At 39.0% G+C, this 21191-nt stretch overlaps 1 protein-coding gene across 2 annotated transcripts in view; it reads right to left on the bottom strand.

The window, feature by feature from the left end:
* ANKRD55 (ankyrin repeat domain 55) overlaps positions 1-21191 on the bottom strand; it is a 196493-nt gene that overhangs the window by 165685 nt on the left and 9617 nt on the right. For both annotated transcript variants that reach the window (XM_060635755.3, XM_078449750.2), the window contains exon 2: positions 10652-10761. The gene's annotated coding sequence lies outside the window, so the exon portion shown is untranslated. The remainder of the gene's footprint in view (positions 1-10651; positions 10762-21191) is intronic.

The following is a 21191-nucleotide window of genomic DNA, read 5'->3' as shown; positions in this document are numbered from 1 at the left end:
GACTCTTTTATCCCTTGTAAATGATCCTGCTCATAATGTTTATAATAAGGCGCAGCAGTAATAAAAATGATGAAAGATAAATGGATGTATTTAAAAAGTAGCTGTGCAAAAGATTGTTTATGTTGCATGGCAGACCATTTTTCATACTAAAAGTGGCTAAATTTCTCTACATAAATCATGATCATGTTCACTGCTTTTTCCTGTAAAGACTTAACTGAAAATGCATTGTCTTCTCTAAACTCTTCCAGGTTTAACCACTAGTCTTTGTATATTGGACACTGGTTAGCAACAAATGGCTTATTGTTGGTTTTATCTGAAGGTGAACCGCTTCTCTCTGGGGGAATGCTAATTCATGAGAAGCCCACAGAGCTCTTTTTTTTTTTTTTTTTTTTTAATAAAAAACCATTAGTATTCATTTTTGGCCTTGACATAAAACAGAGAATAGAGGATTTGGGATCCAAAAGACCAGAAGCGAAGACCCTTAAGAGAGATTCTGTTTCTTCCTATTGTTATGGAACAAAAAGGGTGTCAGGACTGGCCTTCATCGCTCTTTTCTAGGCCTTCCTTTCTCAGTAATTCTTCCCAGTGAGGAAGAATTACTGTTTGTTTCTATACCATCAATCTCTCCATCTCTCCACACCCCCAACTCTCCCCAGCTGACTACTGAAATCTAAAGATGTTTATCAGATATTTCTCTTGCTTGTATTAAGGGTTTTGGTGGATTAAGTCAGAACAAACTTGTCATATACATAAGCTTTATACAATCATCATCACCAACACCGATTTCAACATCTTCATAAATAAGAACATTATTATAGTGTCTATTTCATATTGATCATTTACTACATTCCTGGAACTGTGTAAGAATTTTTCATACATTATTATCTCATTCAATACTCACCACAACTTCATGCAGTATGCAGTAATATTGTTTTCATTTCATGTATGAGGAAGTTGGAACTTGGAAGTTTAAATGACTTGACCAACGTCTCAGAGGGTGAAAGTAGCAGAGCCAGGACTGAAACCAGGGCTCTCTGATTGCAAACCCCATGATCTTTACCACTGTACCATGCACATAAGACAAGTACTCTTCATTGTTTATGGCTTTTTACTTTAGGAATTTTTTGTGGCAACACCTTATTCCCAGGCCTAATTTCATGGCCACCTAGAGGCATATACATATCCTACCAACTCATCTTAAGGCTGTTCTGAGCAGAATATAATTACAATGGTAAATCTTTTTTTTTTTCTTTTTAAAGTGGCCATTCAAAATAAAACATGTAGCAGTTCTTACCCTCACTAAGTGTGATTTGTGGAGAGCTGATTCTTTGTAATCTTAATTCTATATTTTCTGTTCCTGAGTTGCTTTTCTAAAAAGCCTTTATTTGGAAGCATTAAGTCAAAGAGGGAAACTTAATGTGAATTTAAGAGCAGATTAGTTTATATTGATTTTGAGTTTTATTCCAGTTCTGTATTTGAATATCACTTAGTAAGCAAAACAGTAGCAATCTTCTTGACTATAAGGAATAAATTATAAATTCCCATATTCCCTAAAATAGACTTTACAGAAATAAACTTCACTGATATGAAGTTAATTTGAATCCATTTACAAAAAATTCATCAAGTATGCATATATTTAACAAGAATGTACAATACTTGTACACTGAAAGCAACAAAACATTGCTGAATTAAAATAGCAGAATTCACTGGGAGAGATATACTATGCTTATGGACTGGAAAACATAACATTGTTCAACGTCAATTGATCTATAACAGAGAATAAAGAGGTTCAGAGCATGCCACTCCAAAATATGCCACTTTGGAATAAGGATTATTTTGAGCTGAAGGCAGTTAAGAAAAAGCAGCCACATGGGTCATGATTTCATGGTTCGTGGGTTGGAGCCCTACATCAGGCTCTTTGTTGTCAGGGCAGAGCCTGCTTGGGATCATCTGTCCCCCTCTTCTCTCTGCCCCTGCCCCCCTTGGGCTCCCCTTTCTCTCTCTCAAAAATAAATAAACATTAAAAAAAGACCAAAATCTTTATGTAATACAAAAATAAAGAAATAAAAAAGAAAAGAAAAAGCCACAGGACAAGCTCTCTGCCCTCCCCCTATCTGTATGAAACCAAAACACAAATTCCTACTGTTGAGTTGTTCTCCTCCTATTTCCTTACCAGGAAGGGGGGCCCTCCTTATCCTTTGAGGTGAGATGGCACTGACAGTCTATAACAAACAAAACACACTAACTAGACCTCATCATCCATTAGCTTCTCTATATATTTACCATCCCACAGTTTGTGACCCCTAAAAGCCTAAACCCCTTTTCCTTTATTGTCACTTCTCTACAAATTTATCTTCCTTTGTTAAAATGCTGTCTAAAATCCACATTCTAACCACTCCTTCCATTTATTCAACACTGAGTTTCTCCCATATGTATATGCACCACTCATGTTAATAAACTTGGCTGTTTTTCTGTTGTTAATCTATCTTTTGTCAGTTTACTTTTCAGTGCCACAGATACAGAATCCAGGAGAGTAGAAGGAAAAGTTTTTCCTCCACTATAGGGTCAAAAAACTATGGCTCATGGGCCAAACTATGGTTCATGGGTCAAAGCAGGCAGCTTTGGAACCTGCCAGGTATGGAACGTGGCCATACCTATTTTCATTTATCTATTGCATGGCTCTTTGTGCCACCCCCACCCATCTAAAATACAGTAAAACCTTGGATTGCAAATAACTCGTTATGCAAGTGTTCCACATGACAAGCATACATTTCTAATAAATTTTAACTTGATATGAGTGATGTCTTGCAATATGAGTCGTACATGAGGCCGAATGTCACATGATCACAACTGAGCCACTGGTTCTTGAAATTCACTTTGGTATACAAGTGCTTTGGATTACAAGCATGTTTCCAGAATGAATTATGCTCGCAAACCAAGGTTTTACTATCTGACCCCTTAGAGAAAAAGTTTGCCCACTCCTGAGCTACAGATGTAGCATAATCTCAGCTAAAATCCAACAGACATTTTTGGCATGTAAAAACTGACAAGCTAACTCTAAAATTTGCATGGATATTCAAAAGACCTAAGTTAAAAATCTTGAAAAGTGACAATGTTGGAGGGCTGTTAGCACCTGATTTTAAAGTTAATTTGTACTGCTTAGGGCTCTGCCACCCAGTTGGCATTTTTCCTAAATGCCAACCTCTTCCTTCCTTCTTGAACCTCTTCCTTCTTGATCCTGACTTTTAAGGAAGTCACTGCTTGGGAGGAACCATTTCTTTGATGGGTTTGTATAGGAAAAGGAGATAGATTTTCATTCCATAGCTTTTATTCAGTTCTGATGAATAAACGAACTCGATGCCTTCCTTCCAAGGTTGGTACATATGAGTGCCACTCCAAGGGGAAAGATTTTCATGGAAGGATTTCTGCATCAAGCAGTCCCTGACTTGAGTGTCTCCCACTCCCTGGGATTCTTCCACCTTGGCCACTTCTGCTGTAACCACTTATGATTCCACTGTTTCTCTTATCCTTCTTGAGTTCAAGTGTGGGGAAAATCGAAATCCTCTTCTTTTTCTTGTTCCTTTTACCTCATGCATCTTCTAGTATCCTCTACCTCTTAACCTCAAAACAAGCCAGTTAACTGATGAAACTTCTTATTTTTAATTGGCAAAAGACTTCTAACATATTTTTTTAATGTTTATTTATTTTTGAGCAACAGAGAGAGAGAGTGAAAGTGGGGGAGGGACAGAGAGGGAGACACAGAATCTAAAACAGGCTCCAGGCTTCAGGCTCTGGGCTGCCAGCACAGAGCCCGATGCAGGGCTTGAACTCATGAACTGTGAAATCATGACCTGAGCCAAAGTCAGATGCTTAACTGACTGAGCCACCCAGGCACCCCTAATTGGCAAAAGACTTCTAAAGGCTATGAAAACCAAAAGCAGAATAATCAAGGAAATAATGAAATCCACAAGTGTCTAACCTATAGAGCTTGGTTTATCGATCTAATAGTACCAAAATTATGTACAAGATATTCAATTTCTGTTTGGTCCCATGCTTTGTCTCTGGATCTTTGTCATCCTTGGGTCACTTCTGACAGGTGTGAGGTGATACCTCACTGTGGTTTTGATTTGCATTTCCCTGATGATTAGTTATGGCAAGCATCTTTTCATGTGTCTGTTGTCCATCTGTGTATCTTCTGTGTCCATCTTTTCTTGTTTTTCCCTCTCTCCAAAGAAAGGAAGCAAAGCCCTTCATATACTTAGAAATTGTGGCTTAAGTTTACTTTCTCCAGGTAGATCTTGTTATCATTCTCTTAACCAGATTTGTGGTTCTTCTCTAAGTTTTCACCAAGTACTGCATTTTCTTCTGCACTATGAACTACAGCTGCAAGTGATAGTCTACCAAAGGTCTGACTTACGGTGATTATAAAAAGATTATTACTGTTCTATGCTACTCTCTTAATATCGCATTTGGTGCCCAATCTAGTCACAAGACTATACCACTACTTTACTTTCTGATTCTGCAAATATTTCATTTAAATATGTATGTGCTTACCCAGTTTACTAATTCACTTGAAAATGTCTATCATTATTACAAAGGCCACTTTGCTATTTTTTTTCCTATGTTCCAATGAACTTGTTCACTGTTGGGAATGGAATTCTTCATTCTGAGAATGAAGCAGAGGGGTCATAAAACCACATTCTGCATATTTTCCCTATTTTCTATGTGTGCATTCCTTACTGATTTAGAAATTATTCAAGTTTTCAAAAGAAGAAATGATTTTAAATAGGAATAGTTAAAACATTCTAATGCATTAGTACTTCTCTCTGGGGTGAATGTTAAAAATAGGAGTTATGTAGGTGGATACAGAAAAACTAAAAGTAGGAGGAAGAGGGAGGAAGCACTCTAATTTCTACTCAACACACAACTATTCAGGCTATTCAAGAAGTGATGGGATTTTAGGTCAGCCAAATTTGTGAAAGGTAACCTGAAGGAGAAAAGGACTTGAGGATATGGTTATGGAATGTAGTCCTCTCTAACTCACCCCTGTCTTTACCTTTAGATCATTTTATACAGAAAGAAGGCTTATAATCTCTAGCAGTAAAGCTTCTTCATGAACACAGTTTAGTTATGGAAACATACTCCCATTTGTGATCTCACAAAAACAAAGTGGACTTAAAATATTAGCATTATTTCTTCATGTACTACTTCAGTATGTAGTATGAAAAATAGTTTCATTATTTTTGAGGTTTCAGGGCTTAAAGATCAAATTGGGTTAACGAACCTCCCTTATTGACGTGCAATGGAGAAATTCTTAAACTATATGATCAAGATCAGCTAAATGTTGTAAAAACCCCAATATCTCAAGGGCTTTTAAAAAGGTTTATTTCTTGCTTTCACAGTATAATGCAAGTCTCTTGGAGGTGGAGGAGCAGTGAGGGAGGGTCTCCTCCAAGAGGGCATTTAGGCTTCTCACATGTGGAGGTTATGCCATCTTCCAGGACCATGAGGCCCTTCTGGATTCTCTGCATTGGGCTGGCAGAGAAGAGAGAAGAGGGAGGGAGTGGAGGGTAGAGCCTGGTAGTGATGGCCATTGCTTCCACCCACATTCTTTTGGGCTAACTGTAAGGGAGACTGAGAAATATAATTTAGCTGTGTGCTCAGAAAGAAGAGGAAATAAGTTTGGCGATCATCCAGCTAGTGGCTGCCATATAATTTAAATTAAAGATCACACATTAGCATCAGGGAAGCTTAATGTTGCCCCCAGTTGGGGTTCCTTTGGGCTTGTAGTGAATGCTTTAAAAATTCAAATTACTTTAGGGGCACCTGAGTGGCTCAGTTTGTTAGATGTGTGACTTCAGCTCAGGTCATGATCTCACAGTCTGTGAGTTTGAGCCTAGCGTCAGACTCTGTGCTGACAGCTCAGAGCCTGGAGCCTGCTTCATATTCTGTGTCTCCCTCTCTCTCTGCTCCCCCTCTCCCTCACTCTCTGTCTCTTAAAAATAAATAAAATTCAAATTACTTTAAAAATTTGAATATGAGCAGAGTTCACATTAAAAAAAAAAAACTATTATTTTTGGGTTCTCTCCAAAACTCAGAAGATCTAACAGATCTTTTGGACCTGCTTTTCCACTTGATATTAAATGGCTGGAATGAAGTAGCAGCTATCCCCTTATCCAGAGGCCAGCTCTCCAGTTAACCCTTGAGCCTGCTTCACTCACTGTGACCTGCCTGGCCTCTGAAGGAGCTTACACTTGCATTCTCGGGTCTCAATGACTTAATCTTTTCTATATTTTATATCTTGTCACTAATATGCTAATAACAACAAGAGACTTGAATAGATTGATTTGGGTCTGCAGTTGTTAGATTATGCTTTAATCATGGTGAAAACTACTAGCCAACTCTTTCTGAAACTCCCTTTCTCAATAGAAGTAATGCTCTAATTATGAAAGAATTGAGATACATATTTTATTTTTAGCTTAATCACTAGTTTAGTCATAATTCACATTCTGAATAGGAATGATAATCTATCAGGAACACTGTTGAATGTGAAAACTTTGCTTTCCTATTTCTGCCTAGGATTAATGCTTGCTGGGCTTATAATCTCAAAATCCTTTTTATGGACTAAGAGCTCTTTACAGAAAAGCAGGCCTCAAGCAACAGAATGGTCCTTAGGTTGGTAGCAGAACAGTTTACAGAAATACAACCTAATTCATGGCTGTTGATTATTGGCTATTTGGGGGAGAGGAGTGAGGTAGGGTAGATTTGATGTAGCTATAAAAAAAAATACACCTTAAATAAAAGATAGATCCCTTTGTGTCTCTTTTAGTTTAACTTGAAATTGTTCCACAACTGACATTTGGAATATTAACCTACACTGAAGGGGAGGCTTTTGGGTGCATTTTAAACAACAGTTATAACTGCTTTGTTTCTTTGAAGAACTCTGCACAGATATCTAAGAGTTGAGTGTTAGAAGTCCGTATGTCATTCTAAAAAGAAGGAAATAGATTATCAAACTTAAAATCAAACAAATTATCTGCAAAGAAATTATCTCTTAACAACCTGGACAGGTGAAAAAATATATATAAACATACCTAAGGCCAATTAACACAAAATGAAAGCACCACATTATATTGAGAGCTTTATCTCTTTTGTTTGCCTTTTTCTTAACTGAGCAGAGATTAAAGTGTTATTTTTAAAAGTCACCTGAGGGTATTTTAATGTTCCTGGTGAATTTGCTTATGCATGTAAAGGCAGCCTTTCTATTGCTTTTCAGTTCACATGTCTGGATTTATATAGAAGTTATATGAATTCTGTGTGAGAGAAGTTTTGTTTTGTTTTTTAATTTTTTTAAGTGTTAATTTATTTTTGAGAGAGATAGAGCACAAGTGGGGGAGGGGCACAGAATCCAAAGAAAGGTCTAGGCTCTGAGCTGTCAGCAAAGAGCCCGATGCAGGGCTCGAACCCACAAACCGTGAGATCATGACCTGAGCCGAAGTCAGATGTTTAACCGACTGAGACACTCAGGTGACCCTTGAAGTAGTAATTAAAAATTTTTTTTTTGTTTAATGTGTATTTATTTTTGAAAGAGAGAGAGAGAGAGAGAGACAGAGAGACACAGAGCACGAGCAGGGGAGGGACAGAGAGAGAAGAAGACACAGAATCCGAAGCAGGCTCCAGGCTCTGAGCTGTCAGCACAGAGCCTGATGCAGGGCTTGAACCCACAAATCACGAGATCATGACTTGAGCTGAAATCAGGCGCTCAACCGACAGAGCCACCCAGCTGCCCCAAGAAGTTTTCAATGAATTTGTAAAAGCACCAGTGGAAAAACTGACACTGTTTTCAATTTTTATTAATGATTTGGATAAGGGTAATAAGATACTACTGCAATTTTAGACTTAAGTCAGCCCCTGGTATCAGAGAATAAAGAAATAGCAGAATTACAAATTCTGGTGAAGACAGAAAAAAAAAAAAAATCTCCTTTGAGAGAAAATATGAATGGAAAATTTTTAAAAAGTCACCTTGAATGACCATCAAGGGGAACTGTCACTGGACAAAAAGAGGTTATTGGATGATGTGGGCTGCAAGAGGCCCACTGAAGGCAACCAGCATGATTCCAACTCACTCAGCTATAAATCTTCACCCAATGCTAGGAAATAGTAATTATTATCCTCTTGCCCCAGATGAGGAAACTGAGGCTCAGACAGATTGATCAACTTGCCCAAAGTCCATAAGCTAAATAATTAAGGCTGTAGGCATTCAAGTTCAAGGCCCCCAGGCACCAAAGTCTGAAATGAGAACACCGAAGAGTGAATATAGAGAAACAGCATACCAAGAGAGAACTCAGGTTGCACAGAAATGGACAGCAGCTTAGGTTTTAAATGTGGTTCACTGACTAGATGACTAAAAGGAGGAAGTTTCAAAAGACCTGAGGCAAAGTGGGCTGAAGGATGTAGCAATTCTCCCTCCAACTCCCAGAAACCAAGGCCAGAGCGTGGGCTTAACCAGGGCACTTTGGTACCAGAAGGATACATACTGGATAGATTCCAACAGAGCAATAAAAACAGTGAAGGGAACAGAGATTTATCTGTTGGAAAGATACACAAATCTAAGTGCCTCAAGCTTGCTTGGAAGGGGAGGAGGGTACCATGGACGGCAACTCTTTGAAGTGTGCACAGCACTGTGGAGACAGTGTTCTGCCATGGGGGTGTACCTGGGAGTTAGAAGTGATGAAATGTGGACAAGAAACCTTTGAGCTGATAGCAGTAAATGTTTTTTGGAAAAGCTTCAGGATAACTCCTTCAGGCTCTGATGTTTCACTTTCCCTGACTCACTTTTTTTTTCTGAGATTCCAGTGTCTCCTGAAGGAACCCCTGTCCTATGCAGCCCCCACTGCTGCACAAGGAATGCAGGCTGGGTTGGTCCTCAGGGATGGTGTTCCCAGGGGCACAGCGGAGGGAAGATCCAGATGGGCTGGGCAAGGTGACTCATTTGGTTTTCCTCCCATGGTCATTTCTATGAGTCATACACTTTCATCCAGTCCAAAATATGGGAAAGTAACATCAAAAAGCTTGTCTAAGATGTTGTTATCAAATATTTAATGGAAAAGAAAAATCCCCTCTCGTATGATCTGTAAAGAAATGTTTATTTAGGCTTTCCATTTGTTGCTATTTCTTTGCTTTATCAGCATCCAGGAGGTGGGGTGAGGAGAAAGGAGGATGTAATCAAGACAGAGTAAGATTAAGGCAGCTCCGCACTTCTGGTCTGAGGCAGTGACCCAAGCTCCTGACCCCTGAAAAGAAAGCTCAAGCTCTTTTCCAATAAGCAAGTACTCCTCTCCTGAATAAGACAGGCATTCTAGTCAACTGAGTATTCAGCTCTGTGTTTGTAAGAGCATGGTGCCCATGTCTAGATGGCTGGAGATAGGGTAATGTGGTGGGTGGGCAATGTAGAGCAGAGACTTTGACATCAGATGGATCTGGCTTTGTCACTTATTACTAGCTATGTCTCAGGCAGGATCCTTGACAGCTCTGAGACTTAGCTTTCAGATCTATAAAATCACTATTATAAGAAAAATAATAGTAATGGTAATGCTAACAAGTCTATCATTGATTGAGCTTCTTACTCCATACCAGATATTGTTCTATGGACTTTACACATACTATCTCGTGTAATCTTCACAGCCCTAGATAACGGTATTAATATTGTCCTCATTTTCCAGGTGTGGAACCTGAAAGGACTTGCCCGATCATGCGATTAGATAGTGGCACAGGCAGCAGAATATCTGCCTCCTCAGGTTGTTATGAGGTTTACTAGAAGTAAAGCAGTTAAAGTAAAGGTATTAATTTACACTAAATGTACAACATATATATGCTTTTTTAAAACTAAAAACAAGGAAGGGGAAACTCCCTTTCTAATTGTCCCAACTGTTATCTCTTTCTTTTTCTTTTTATTTTTTTATTTTTATTTATTTTTTTTTTAATTTTTTTTAACGTTTATTTATTTTTGAGACAGAGAGAGACAGAGCATGAATGGGGGAGGGTCAGAGAGAGGGAGACACAGAATCCGAAACAGGCTCCAGGCTCTGAGCTGTCAGCCCAGAGCCCGATGCAGGGCTCGAACTCACAGACCGTGAGATCATGACCTGAGCCGAAGTCAGACGCCCAACCGACTGAGCCACCCAGGCGCCCCTATCTCTTTCTTTCTAAAATAAATGAGTCTCTCTACTGTCAAGATCCTATGTAAGGGTAACCCACAGTATTTCTTATGTTTTAATCCAAACTATCTAAATTTCATAGACATCATTTGCACAAAAGCTGTGTGCAACACTTTATACTAGGCTAGTATGTATTCCCCAGCTCTGTTCAAGAAACCACTGTGTTCTGCCAATCAGTCAAATTAAACATGCAGAAATCACTGAAAATGTACTCTCAGTAAACATGCTCACAAATCCTGGAGCATACTCCAGAACAAAATAAAATATCTTCTCTACACATACACGTGCAACTCTAATTGGTATTCAAGACTATTTTGAAGATGATGCTGAGTAAAACTTTCTTACCCTGTATGTTGATTGGTGTATTAGTCCGTTTGGCTGCCACAAAATACCACAGGCTAGATGGCGTAAGCAACAGAAATTTATTTACTCACAGAGGCTGGAAGGTTCAAAATCAAGGTTCCAGCAGGGTTTGGCTTCTGGTGCAGGTTTTCTTCCTGGCTTGTAGATGGCCACCTTCTCACCATGTTCTCCCAGGCCTTTCCTTGGTGCATGTGAAAGAGAGGAAGAGAGCCTTATAAAGCTACCAATCCTAACAGGTTAGGACCTGACCCTCATGACCTTATTTAACCTTAATCACCTCCTAAACGTTCTAGCTCCAATTACAGTCACATTAGGAATTAGGGCTTCAACATATGAATTTTGTGGGGAACACAATTCAGTCCATGGCAGTTGGTTAGTCTAAATTGAATTTTACACATGATTCATTAAAATTTTCTATAGATTGTGATCATCACTAGACCAGTAATTGCTGAAGGGCTGTGAATCAGGTGCTTGTGTAGTCCATGAACAGATGAGATATAAAATAGATAAGATCTCTTGGTAAAGCAGAGTGAAAAGGGTCTCAGAATATAGGGTGGTGGTGTTCTTTCTAAAAATAAGTCTTGATGGCTATTGTGCTCCTGATAACTGAAGATATTTGGGAACATAAACAAGTTGCCCAAAAGCAAAAGTTAGATCTGGAAAGGAAAGAGCCCATTCTGCAGAAGGAACATGTTTTTTCCAAATGGTTTGCATAATTTCCTATGTAGCTTTCATGTTACAGAAAACAAACACTTAGGCGTTTTGGATGACTATGTGGACAAAGTTTCCATGTCTCTAAAAATTCACTGGGGCGGGATTAGTTTAAGAAGTATTGTTAACTTTCCTTCCTTATGTCATTTAAAACTTTGGAAAATATGAATGTGCTTTTGGCCTTTTCTTGCTTGTGGACTTCTTTACTTTCTCTCTTTGACCACAGGCATGCTCAAACACTGGGGATATCTTTGTATGTGGGTCAAAATGGAGGAATGGGGAAATGGGAAGGGTTGGATTTTATTTTATTTTATTTATTTATTTATTTATTTATTTATTTATTTTTTAACGTTTATTTATTTTTGAGACAGAGAGAGACAGAGCATGAACAGGGGAGGGGCAGAGAGAGAGGGAGACACAGAATCAGAAGCAGGCTCCAGGCTCTGAGCCATCAGCCCAGAGCCCGACGCGGGGCTCGAACTCACGTACCGCGAGATCGTGACCTGAGCTGAAGTCGGACGCTCAACTGACTGAGCCACCCAGGCGCCCCAGGAAAGGTTGGATTTTAAAAAGTAGGCTTTTTCAATTGTAAAAACCTAGAAAATAGTCAAATCCTGGTGTTCAAAATAGGACCTATTTTTAAGGCTATTGTCTTGAGAACAGATTTTCAAGAAAAAAAAATTTTAATCTTTCTTTAAGAAATCAAGATTTGGAGACCCTATTGGTTCTTCCCACAGGGAAGCAAAGAATCACTCTTTCAGGACAATAAGGCCAAGATTTGCTGTTTTATGGTGGAAAGGTTATAGGATGCAGTGACCACATGTTAGAATCTTGCTTCTCATAGGGTATGGTGGCCAAAGAAGAGCCGGTTAAAAAGACCTTCATGGCCTAGGAGTTATTTGAATAGGTAGAGGGAACACTGATGGCAAAGAAGGCTGGTTCCCACTTTCATACGATCCCAGGAAGAAACTAAATTTCCAGCTGCAGACTAAACCAGTGTGCAGGATAGAGTGTTCAGGCAGTAGGGGCCCTAAGGTTTTGTGCCTCTATTTCTGTGTGAAAAGCCTGAGTCTCCTGGGGCCCTCTGTGGTGTTGTGCAATAGAGCCCCACATCAGGTTCTGTGCTGTCAGAGATTCTCTCTCTTGGGATTCTCTCTCTTCCTTTTTCTCTGCCCCTTTGTCACTTGTGTCTTCTCTCTGTCTCTCTCTGTCTCTCTCTGTCTCTCTGTCTCTCTCTCTCTCAAAATAAATAAATAGAGAGGGAGGGAGGCAAACCACAAGAGACTCTTAAATACAGAGAACAAACTGAGGGTGGATGGGGGAGGTGGAGAGGGGAAAATGGGTGATGGTCATTGAGGAGGGCACTTGTTGGAATGAGCACTGGGTGTTGTATGTAAGCCAATTTGATACTAAATTATATTCATAAAAAAGGAAAAATAAATAAATAAATAAATAAACTTAAAAAAAAATAAATTCGTATTGAACAAATGAAGGCACCTGACTGCCTTGAAGGGTTGGCCCCAGAGTTAATTTGATTCAGAAAAAAAGTACAGGTCAAAAGAATGCTTATTGTTTTGCCACTTTCTCGTAGTGGAAAGTCCCAGCCAGTTACCAATTAATAATGAGTATCAACACAATTTATCTGGTGCTTAACAGAGGGTGACTTCTGAAGATAACTCCACAGACAGAGCCTATTGTGAAACAGGGTGAATTCTGCCACAGTGTATTCCTTCTCTGGTCTCAGACTAATCACTTAACTCCTGAAATGCCACACATGGAAAATGTGTTCTGTCATCAGCCTTGTATGAATTAACAAGACTATGTTCCATGTTCCAGAAGCACAGCAGGATGATGCAGATGTCACTGGGCTCCTGGCTTTGTGAGTTTACGTGCTGAAGGATATCTGGGTGAAAATCAATGATATAAACACAAAGGAACTATTATTAGGGTCATCATATTGGCATTCTCATATTGAATCAGGTCAGGGGAGGATGAGACAAGGGCAGGACTTGGGCAAGTGACAAGACATAGTAGCAGTGGGAGCAACAGTGCTGGGTAAACAGTTGTAAATCCTCAAGGCTAGACCTTGTTAACATTTTACAGAATTCTTTGTCTCTTTTAAGCAAGCTACAAAGCAAGAAAGAATTCACACAACCTCTTTGGAGGTCAGTGGGATTTCTCTGTTTCTGTGGGAGATCGCTAATCACAAACTAATTTGTACCTTGAGGTTCACCAAGTTGGATTTAGAAATCAGGCACATTTTGCTTAGCAGCTTGGAGGAGACAGCTGTAGGTAGAGGTGGAACACACATAAAAATGACTGGTTCTCCTACTAATTGAAAGGAAACTCCACAGTTGGGTTAAGAGAAGCTACCTAACACTCTTTCTGGTGCCCTTTTGGTGACTTACTTTTGTTCTTCCTGCCCTATTTGGCATCTTGGCACACTAAGTTTCTGAGGCTCTGAAGAGCAGCATGTTTTGGGTCATTTCTCCATGGGTGTAAACTGAGGAAGGAAGGAAGTTTACTCTCAAAGCACATGAAGCAAGGTTATGATTTGGGGACAGAATAAGAAGTATTAATATTTTGTTGAACATAAATGGCCAAGGAGCTGATTTCGGTAAGAAGCTTCAGGCAGAAATTTCAAACTGTAATGGCTGTCAAGTGTTAAGGGGCAAGATGCCACTAATTCCCAGGGGATTAAAAGTACTGCTAATTTTTCTCAGGGACATTTCAACTTTGAAAAGGGTATCAATTTAAAAACACAAATTAAATGCTATCTTTGAGATGAAATGAAGCCATAAGGAATTAAACAATTGGCCACTAAGTGGGATTTTTCTCAAATAATCCTTGAACTGTGTGTTCTAGAAAGGACTATGTGTACAGCATAGTGAGAGAGGGATAAGGAGGATAGCAGCTGAGGAGGAGGACATGTCTGAGGAATGTGACCTTAGGATACTCAGGGAAATTTCTACAAAGGAAAAATCTGACAGAGAAACTGAAGAAGTGAACTCAATCTCTTGAGGTGTCTGGGCCAAAACACATCTTATGACTTTGATGATAAAACAAAAACAAAAACAAAAAAACCAAAAAACTATGTATTTTGAGTATTAAGATAATGAAGATCAAAGCCAGAAATTTTGGATGAAAAGAGGATTACTGTCATGTTTGAAGCTTTAGAAAAAAAGAATGGAATAATCTTTGGATCAAAGTGGCTAAAAAGTGGATATTTGGGTGCCTCAAAAAAAAATCTTGCAAACATTTACATAGAAAATTCATCATAATAATGTAGAAAAACACATGAATGCATGCTGCATGGAGTGAAGCTTACAGTAGGAGTCTGTCATTAGTGAAATAGCCACGTGTAAGTAGGATTATTTATCCATTGTTTATAAATCCATAAGATTAATTGGTGAAAAATATACTACCATAAATAATAAAACTCTTTTCCATCCACTTACTTAAAGAACTACTTTACTATATATTGTTTAATTACATTCACATCAATCCTGAGAAACTATTTAGAGCAGGTTTTAGCAGGTTTTATAGTTGGGAAGGCAGAGCACAGGGAGGTTACGTAGCTTCATAAGGTCAAACATAGTTGCGAGCATTTCCCTGAATTTGGCCTTTGGATACCTTAACTGGGACTCTCCACCAGACCATGAGTTGCCCCGTAACCAACTCCTCTGAAGTACTCAAACCTACCAATGAATAAATACCAAAACAAAACTTGAAAGGGCCTCAAATACCAAGGTCACCAAGAAATACTAATCACAGCCATGCTCCAGGCCAGCTTCAGGACTTTCATATGAATTTCTATGAATGGAGAGGAATTTTTTTTATGTCTGAGACATAAAAAGGTAATACATTTACCCACTGTCTGCTAGAATGCCTGGTTGATAATTCCTTTGGCTTCAGAAAGCAGGTCCTTGATAATGTAGGTTGAAGGCTTTGGAGAACTGTGGGTAAGATGTCCCAGCATGACAGACCACTGAGACCAAGCAACTGAGTGAGACTCTAGAGAGCTCACGGGCTTCTGAGGTGGTGCCTAGAGTTTGGTGGAGAGAAGCACCTCAAAATGAGGATGGGCACAGAAAGAGGCAGTTGGAGAAATCCTGAAAAGTATTTTTGTTTGTCTGTTTTGACCTTTTCCAGCCTTTGGGAATCATGGAAATATAACAGCACAGGTCTTGAGGACAATCTACACTGGGATGTGGAATATCTGTGTGATTTTAGACAAGTCATCCTTATCTATCAAATGAAGAGGTTAGACCCAGTGAGGTTTTTTCTACTCTATTATGTTATGATTTCATGAAGCAAGTCTTAATTTAGCACTTAGAAAGATCCTTGGCTCACACAAAGTTACTCCATCCAGAAGGAAACTGCCTTTACAATCTGTTTCAGGACTTGTGTAGGGACTTAGCACAACAGTTAGTGATTGCCTTTGTCGGTTGCCAACTGTCTGGAGAGTCCCAGAGTACATGTGGGCATTGTCCTAAGCTGGACAAGTCAGGAAAGAGCTGCAGAGGCAAAGGACGGACACTGCAGGAGAAACCAGGAGTGACTCAGAAATGAGACCATTCTCTGCATCCAACTCTCAGTCCCCAAACTGGGCTCCTATTGTGGAAATTAGACCTTTGAGCAGTGTTCCATGTATTTATTCTACTTGTATCAAAGAGGCTTTCATCTTCCTAGAGCAAATTATTAACACATTCCACCAAAGATGTGAGGGTGGAGGCCTGGCCTTGGGGGAAAAAAAAAATCACATCATAATAAAAAGCTGCCCGAAACATGAACTTAAGAAAAACGAACACAAAAGCCCCCACTTTTAATGACAGTGGTTGGCCAGATGCCAAAGTCCTTGTGCCCAGAGGAGCATGGCTGGCTGATTTCTTGTCCGTGGGCTGACCCTTCTGTGCCCAGGAATTTTCCATGCGATGGCCAGTGGTGTGGGAGGTGGGGCCTTTGCAGGTTCAGCAGGTTGAGGCACTCACAGACAGTTGTCTTTGACTTTAGCTAGAGACCAAATTTTGTTGGCTGAGTGAACAGTGACTCTCAGTTCCAGGCAGTAAATCTTTGCTTCTTGAGATTATTTCGTTGGGGAGTGGGGAGAGAATAATAGAGACAAACAAAAAAACACACTTCAGAAAGACCAACTACTCTCAGGTACATCCAAGATGGGAAACATTTACAATGAGAAGTTTCATGAATGATTACTCCCCAAGGCAAGAGGCTATAAGGAATAGTTTCTAGACAGAGATTATGCCATTTTCTACAGCTAGTTCCTTGATTTACAGGAGTCATTTGGTGTTCAGGCACTTCCTTTGAGATATAGCTCCACTATATGTGGAAAAGGGCCTAGTGTGAAAGAGTATACAGAGAATTATTTATTGCTGTTGAAAACCAGGACCCAGGGTCTGATTTTGTTTTTGTTTGCCTCTTTAAAAATGTTTCCTAGTAACACCAAGATATATTATCACAAATCCCATGTTCAGCAACTGTGACAACCAAGATTCATGAACAGTCACAAACATGTTGTCTGACATTAGCATCAGTTTCTCCTTTTGGGGATAGAGGAAGAGCAGAGAAATTGAGAAACTGAGAAAACAAGAGGGAATTGAAATACTTCATCCAGTTGAACAGCCAGTGCAGCCTTGAGTAAAAGCAGTCTAGGATTTGGGATCTTGGCTTTGCCATCTGAAATCGAGCATTTGTGTGTGAAGAATAATTGCTGACTCTAGTGAAGATGGATAAATATCCTTTGTAGTGATCAAAATCACTCTTCTAACAAGAAGGGCTCTCAAAAATCCCACAATTTCACCTATAACACACATGGATTTTTAAACTTTGGCTAATCAGAATAAGTATCATTTGCTCAGCACTTGACTGCTTTAGAATGCTTCTTACAACAATATCTGTGCCAGTGTTATAATTTTTTGCAATTAATGTATTCAGAAACTTGGGCTCAGCATGTATATAATTTGCCGAAGTTTCCTCCTCCATCATCATTACTCTACTCCTGAGGTTCTCAACAAGGGACCAGTCTCTACCACCTTCCCTACCCTGGGAATGGGGAATAGCTTTTGGTGATATCTGGAGACATCCTTGTTTGTTGACAAAGGGGGAAAGAGCCATTGGCATCTAGTGGGTGGAGGCCAGGGGTGTTGCTCAATACCCTAGAACATACAAGATAGCTCCCAACCCCCAATATTACAAAGAATTATCCATCCCAAAAGTTAATAACACCAAAGTTGAGAAAACCTGCTCCACATAGTCTCATTTTAAAGTTCCTTTTTGACTTCAGTGACCATTTCTATACTGACAACTGTCAAATCCATTATTTTTATTATTTCCCAAATTCCATACTCTTTTTACTAATTTCCTAACAGAGGCCTCTGCCTGGTTGTTATGTGGGAAGCTTAAACATAATATGACAAAAATAGATCTTCTTCACCTCCTATATTCTGATATTTAAAAAAAAGGTTTTTTTTAATGTTTTTATTTACTTTTAAGAGAGAGAGAGAGCTAACAGGGGAGGGGCAGAGAGAGGGGGAGAGGATCCCAAGCAGACTCCACAGTATCAATGCAGAGCCCAATGCGGGGACTAAACCCATGAACTGTGAAATCATGGCCTGAGCCATATCTGAGTTAGATGCTTAACCGACTGAGCCACCAGGCACCCCAATTCTGTTCTTGATCACAAACCCTACCATCTAGGGTTTCTCAAGTTAAAAGCATGATTGCCATTCTTGACCTCTTCCTTCCTCTTCTATTCCCCACTCACCCCAATCCAATCATTTGACAGGTCTTTCAAATACATCTGAGAAACATCTCTTGCAACTGGCCTTTCCTTTCCTTCACACTGACATCATTTTAGCATTAGTCCTCGTCATCTCAGGATAAATTGTTGCCTTAATTTGGCAAATCATGCCAGGCAGTATCCTCAGAACCCATGAGTTATTATTATCCTCCTTATTTTACAGATGACGAAAACATGGTGCAGAGAGTAAGTGGCTACTCAATGAAGAGGCAGGGGTTGACCTCAGGCCAGACTCTGTGCTGTCAACCACTACACTCTGCTACTTCCCAATTCATTATCTTAGACTTGACTTCTATCCTTTCCTACATGAATCAAATGTTCCAATTACTCTGAACATCTCCCGACTCTTGGATCTTTCTAGAGCTTTTCACATTTTTGTGTCATTGAAAATGATGCTTCCCTCATCTGGAACACCCTTTCTTCCCTCGTTCTGGCTAGCTCCTAGCCATGATCCAAGGGCCAGTTCAGATAAAAGCTCTTCAAGGCCAGGTATCATATCTTATCCATATTTTCAGTCTCTAGCCCTGTATCTGTTTCATAACAGGTACCCAAATTTTTACAGAATAAAAGAAAATTACTTTCTCTTTCTACTACTTCCAATGTGAAGTTACTTTGCAAATATTTTCCAGTGAAAACGGCTCCATCAATATCCCATTTCTTCCTCAAGGCAACTAATTAGAAGTTAATGCTTGTATATAAGTATATACAAAGGTGAGCTTCTTTAAAATATATTGATTATATGAGTTGAATATATATATCCAATAATATTATATATATTCAATATACATTGAATATACTATAGTATTGAATATATATTCAAATCATATATATTCAATATATAGTATTGAATATATATAGTATTGAATATATATTCAATATAGTATTCAATATATAGTATTGAATATATATATATAATTCAATATATAGTACTGACTATATATTAAATTCAAAGAGGTGGTGTCAAATGTTCTGAAGAGAACTAAACACTTTTAAGGTTTGTTTATGATCCAAAATTTCTGCTTCAAGTTGAAAATAAGTCTCTTATCTTTGGCCTAATAGAACTAAAAAAAAAAATTCCTTTAAGAGTGATTTGTTTCAAATAATTCATCTCAGAGTGAAGAAGAAATTCAAAAGATGTTTACATTGGAAAGTCTACTCCACGTTCACATTATTTTAACAACTTTCCTCTCCCTCTCCCCTGTCCCCTGACACCATGAGTCGTTGAAGTAAAGACGCAATATGGTGCAAGGATTTAAGGTCATTCTAATTTCTATTTCTCTCATGACTAGCATAAGGCAAATGAGAAGACAAATATTTCCTGCAAGCATCTTCTTTGTCATCAGCAAAAGAGGGGAATAAATATATAGTGTAGAAAAAAAAATCCTTTGGCAAGACCATAAAGTCTTTATGTTCAGAAACAAAACCTGATTATCCCCTGGTCCATTAATTCTCCCAAACCATTAGCAATTGGAAGACAAGGACAAAAAAATGAAGATAAACAAAAAAATGTTCAGAGGCTGTGAGAGTTAAAATGATTACTGAGATATGACCCCTGTTCCTCAGATGGGGAAAAGTATAATAAAAGGTCATTCTTCCCTTTAGCTTCTGGTAATATAAGAATCAAATCCTGCATTTTCTTTGTTAAAATGACATTTTCTATCTTTTTTTCCTCACCGAATAGGATAACTATTCAGCATGAACACATTTTTAATGGGATAGTTCCAGTATCCTGTCCCCAGAGGGTCTTAGCTTTGTCTCTGAAAACCCATAAAGTCAATGTGGAATTATATTCATTAGCACTCCTTTTGAGGGGTCCTGAGGTATGATCCCGAGGCGTTAATCCCGTGTATAGCAGTTACGTGTGCAAAAATTGCAAACTTAATCTGTATTTACTCAGGAAAGTGAAAAGACCTATTCCTTTTGTTATTCACATACCCAATCAGTCCCAAGGCAGTGTCAGCTCCATATGATGGTGGGTTTTCTTTAGGTCATTTCTTTTATGACTTTGTGGGAAATCAGGAAGTAAGTGTTCTTCTTTTGGGCATAATTCCTCCACCCTGAAGAACAGTTTAAAATGGCTGCTGAGGCTGCTCTTGGCTTTCTAAATCCAGGACTTTCATACTAGCATGTTTTTTCATGGCTATTCCCCTTGCCTAGAATTCTCCCTCACACCTTTCTACTTCTCACTTCATCTAGTTCATTACTGCTTCAATCTCACCTTAAAATCACTGCACTTCGAGGGCGCCTGCGTGGCTTAGTCGGTTGAGTGTCTGACTTCGGCTCAGGTCATGATCTCATGTTTTGGGAGTTCAAGCCCTACATTGGGGCTGTCAGTGCAGCGCCTGCTTCAGATCCTCTGTTTCCATCCCTCAACCCCTCCCCCACTTGTGGTGCCCTCCCCCCTCCAAAATAAAAATAAATATTAAAAAAAAATCACTGCTCTTTGCTGGCCTAACAAATAAACTAGGCTATAGTTTTTATTTAGACCATCCATTCTTAACCTTAGCTATGCATTAGAACTACCTGGGGGTGCTTCTAAAAACTATTTATTACCAGGCCTACCATGGATTAATTAAATCTTACTATCTAGGATGGGTATAGATAGCAGTACTTTAAAAAAAATAGCCCTAGGTGGTAATGAGCATAACTTTCTTCATATCTCCATAGGAGTTCTGAGCTACTTGCAAATATTGGTTCACTGTCTCTCTTTGTCATTATATCATATAATGAAGTGGGGAATTTTGTTTACCAAGAAATCTCAATGTGAGAGAAAGAAGAATTCATTTTCCAGGTGTGTGGTCCTTTCCCCAGGAGCAAGAGAGGGAAGGTGGTGGATGGGGGTGATTCATGGATCTTCTGGGTCCACTTCTCTAATCAAAAGTAAAGATCATTTTTAAGTTTATTTTTGGTTGCTAATTGTGTTTGTTTGACAGTTACTCCATGAAGAGACCATGTCACATGGATACTGAGTGAATAAATGAATGGGTAAGTGACTGAGGGAGTAACTGAGAAATACTTTTTACATCTGATTCAACCTCAAATTTCCACTTATAGGCTTTCATTATGAAGACTCTTTTAACAGA

Source organism: Panthera onca, chromosome A1 (assembly GCF_046562875.1).
Source record: "Panthera onca isolate mPanOnc1 chromosome A1, mPanOnc1 haplotype 2, whole genome shotgun sequence".
In the NCBI taxonomy this organism is placed as follows: Eukaryota; Metazoa; Chordata; class Mammalia; order Carnivora; family Felidae; genus Panthera; species Panthera onca.
This window is presented reverse-complemented; position numbering and strand designations above follow the sequence as displayed.